This window comes from Arachis ipaensis, chromosome B04, assembly GCF_000816755.2.
Source record: "Arachis ipaensis cultivar K30076 chromosome B04, Araip1.1, whole genome shotgun sequence".
Classification (NCBI taxonomy): Eukaryota; Viridiplantae; Streptophyta; class Magnoliopsida; order Fabales; family Fabaceae; genus Arachis; species Arachis ipaensis.
This window is the reverse complement of record NC_029788.2, coordinates 45,243,623-45,247,967: the sequence shown is the minus strand read 5'-3', so window position 1 is coordinate 45,247,967 and position 4,345 is coordinate 45,243,623.

Sequence of the window (4,345 nt, the reverse complement as noted above, 5' to 3'; positions counted from 1 at the left end):
TTGAGTTTGATTTATTTAGAAAAGAATGAATTATGTTTTGAGTTGGGATTGTTGATGGACAGAATGGGAGGTATGATGATGATGATTAAATTTGAATAAAGGATGATGAGAGTTGATTTTAATTATGAATATTGAATGAATGTGAACGAATGATAATGAATTTAAGAATGAGTAAGGTATCATTAGTGGCAATGATGATATTGATGAGTTGGATGTGGGAAAGGCGGTAAGGTGCTAATCCCTCGCATTCTTTGTGAATTGCGTTTTGTGGGACGTGAGAAAGGTGCTAGGGTACTAATCCCTCGATGTTTTTTTTTTCACGTTCTATCTCTCTCTGTCTGCAAGGTAGTAGGGCACTAATCGCCGATTTATCCCCTGGTGTAAGACCCAGAACTTTTGAAAAATATTATTATGAACTATTTAAATCATATATTTATTTACTGTTTTAATTTCATAAATTATTTTATTGAAGATAATTAAAGGCAGTTTTGATTAATTGAATTTTGAAATAAATTAAGGTATTTATCCAAACTCTATAATTATGGATTATTTTCCTATTTACAATTTAAAGTCTTAGAAATTAAAAAATAATGAGGTTTGGCTATTTAAATTAGAATTTTATCTAATTTTATAATTATTGAATTATTTTCTATATCTAAATTATAAAGTTGGTAGTTATGAAATAATAAGAATTTTATATGATTTTATTTAAATAATTTATATTTTTATAATTTAATATTTAAAGTGATTTCTTTAGAGATTAAATTAGTATTNNTACCAAATGCCCTAATTTTATTAAAATTATCCTACTCTAATTAAATCCAAAAATCTCCAAATCAAACCTTATTTTTCATCTAACCCTAATCCTAATTTGATCTAACCCTAACCCTAGCTACCCAACCCCCACACCCACACTCAGCACACACACGCACCTACCCAACACACACAACATACAGTAGCAGCTACAAGAAAGAAAAGAAAAAAGGAAAAAGAAAGAAGAAAGGGGGAAGGGAGTAGAGGGAAATCTGAGGGGGGAGAGGGCGCCCGTGGAGGGGGAGGAGCCGTCGTGCCACTGTCGCACCCCCGCCGCCGTTGGGTCACCATTGCCATCACAGGAGAGCGAAGAGCGCGCGCAAGGAAGGAGAAGAAACCCCTGCTCTCGCGTTCGTCGTCGTCTTCACGGGGTCCCTATCGCCGCCGTCGTCCTCACCGTGAAGTCCGTCGCTACCACTGCAGTGTCCGCGCCGTCGTCGTCCTCAACGCGGAGCCAGAGTTGTTGTCACCCACGATGGAGCTAGATAGAGAAAGAGATAGAGAGGGAGCTCACGGTGAGGGAAAAGGGAGGCGCCACCATGAAGCGCGAAGCCAGCCGCCGCCGTCGCAAGCTCCGTCATCGCTGCTGTTGATGGGTGGTCGAGCCTTTGCTGCCAAGAGACACCGCTGCCGTCCCCAACGACCACTACCGGTAAGGGTTTTGAGTTTGGTTTTTGTTTCTTTCGAGATTCCTGGAAGTTTATTGTCACTCCGCGTTGTTACAGTCACCGTTGTCAAAGTTCTGGTCGCCGCTATCGCTTGGGGTGGTTGTCGGAGCTGCCGCCAAACTGGTTTAGAGACTGCTGCTGCTTCGATCTTTCTTTACAGTAAGTATCTTTGTCTCAGAATGCTTGCGTTAGTATTTAGTTATGTATTATTAATGTTTTCACGATGTTAATATTTTTGGATTTAGTTATCGGGGCCGCATATTGTGATTTAAAGTTTTATATGCTGTTGCGAAAGTAAGTGGAGTTGTGGATTCAAGTTGCTATTGATTTCGGGTCGAGAGGAAAGGAATTCCCTGATGCGTTTGGTTTATTAGTTCGACTTGCTGAAGTAGGAGATTTTTCTAAAAACTTACTTTTGTAATTGGAATTGTTATAAATTGATATTGATGTGCGAAATGCATTTCTTGTGATTATGTAAGTCTTATGTATTGTCTGGTTTGTCTTGGAGTTATTGAATGATTTTGTGAAAATGGAAGTTGCAGAAATTGGTTCGATTTTAAAATGATTTTAATATTTGAAAGTCTGAATTTTGTTTTATTGGAAATTGATTTAGTTTTGAACCCATTGAAAAGGGTTGAAGATTAGTTTGGTTGGGATCCGGAAAAGGTAGCAAAGTCCAAGTTTTAAGGGAGGTACTGCCAAAATTTCTATAAAATTTGAGACTTATTTGAAACGTTATTTAGAAAATAATGAATTATTCTTTGAATTGAAATATTGATAAAAAAAATTATATTTGAACTTTTTTTAAGAAAATTATTATATTTTGAGTGTAATTTATATAAGAAAAGAATTATGTTTTAAAGTCGATTTAAAGATGAAAATACTTATGTTTTGGAATTTGATTTAAATAAGCACATTTGGAGGAGTTTTAGTAGACTTAAAAGAACTTGAATTTTGATTGACGAATTTCACGTTATGACGTTTTAAGAAAAATTTAAAGTATTCTTTAAATCTGATTTAGCAAAACTAAAACAATTTCCGAGCCTTTGGAGATGCTTTAGATTTAAGAATGAAATTGAAATTGGTTTTCAGTTTAATTAACTTGGTTTTGGTTTAAATTCTATTTTTATTTATTTAAATCAAGAAGCTAAGGTTTTAGAAATTTTCAATGAATTTAAGTAAATGAGATAGGTTATTCTCTCCTAAAGTCTTGAGACTCTGCTGAGGAATTTTATCACCAAATCCTGATTTAGAATGAATGATTTTGAGTCTTTCATAAGAGATTTTAAATTTGGCATGATTTTGAAGTTTTTTGGAAGTTTGGAAAGATGTTGTGAAAAGTGGCTCTGTTTTGAAAAGAAAATTGACTTGAGAAAAGTGGTTCTTGGCAAGATGTGAAATGAATACGTTTGTTATTTGAAATTAAATGGGCCAAGAGTAATTTTTAAAATAAGATTTTGAGTTTGATTGATTGTGGATATTATTGAGATTGTTGGTAAGTCACTATGCGCCTCGGGCAAGGGCTGTGACAGTCTCCCGCTTGTCAAGGTAGCAGTGCCGGCGTAGGGACAGAGGCAGTTTGTCGCCTACGTTGAGATGTGAGGGTCGAAGCTAGGCTCCCCATTCACATTTCTCTCTGGTTGCAAGGTGGTAGGGCACTAACCCACGGAATCATACGGCATCCAGAAGAAGGAGGTAGGACACTCTCCCTCGGAATGTTACTCTCTGATGGAGAATGTGGTAGAGCACTCATCCCTTGAAATTATTCCTCCTGAGTATGCGCAACAGAGATACTAATCTGGGAGTTGCCGACCGGATTTTGTGTCGAGATTGGCACTATAACCGACAAGTGATATCACAGCAGTAGGACAGACATTCATCATATGCATCTATGTGATATTGTTTGGGTGTGTATATTGTAATTGGTTTGCCTATGCGAATACTTATATTAACTGCTAACTGTTATACTTGTTGTAATTGCTCTTGATTGTGCTTGAACTACATTAATTGTGATTGTGTTTGATTGGTTGGTTTGTGATGAATTAGTTGATGATTGAGTTGTTTGGGCTGGGGCCGTGTTTGATTATGGGATGGTCCTGAGGTCGTGATTGGTATATTTGAGGTCTAGTCCTATATGAAAAATCAAACTGGTCCAGCATAGACTTAATGAACCTATGCTTGGGACAGGTTGGTCATTCATACTGTCTAAGAAAGTTTTAAGATATTTTTTTTATAATAAAGGAAAAAGGGTTTTCTAAATTTTGGATAATTAACTTATTTCTCTTTTGGAACGGATTTTGGATCTTTGGATGTTAAATCTTTGGCTTTCAAAAAGATACCTAAGACGAGCAATGATCACTGTACTTTAAAAATTGTTTTATTTTAGTTATCTTATTATAGCAATTCTCTAACCCTATAGCGAGAACCAGCGAGGACGATGTTCTCACTCCCCTACAGGTTTTTTCTTTTCAGGATATGGGCGAAGAAGTCATGAAGAGTTTATTCATTTTCTATTTACACGATATTTTGTATTGTTTTAGATAATATGTTTTCCTCGCCTATATCTTTACAAATTTTGTAAGAGGGATAGGAATTGTGATATGCTATATTTGTAAATTAATATTATGTATATATATGATTTGTAAGTATTGTATTTAGTCTATACATACGTATTTATGTTTTCAACTAAAAGTCCCTTTTGGAAAGATTATACGGTTTTAAGTTTTAATGGGCTTCTATTATAGTATTAAATATGTTACAGTCGTCGTAATATCCAAGCTATCAAAGTGGCACAGTTAGAAGCGTGATATTCTGATAGCAAGGGTGTTACACCTACTATCTGCCTCCAGGAGAAAGTGGTAGGG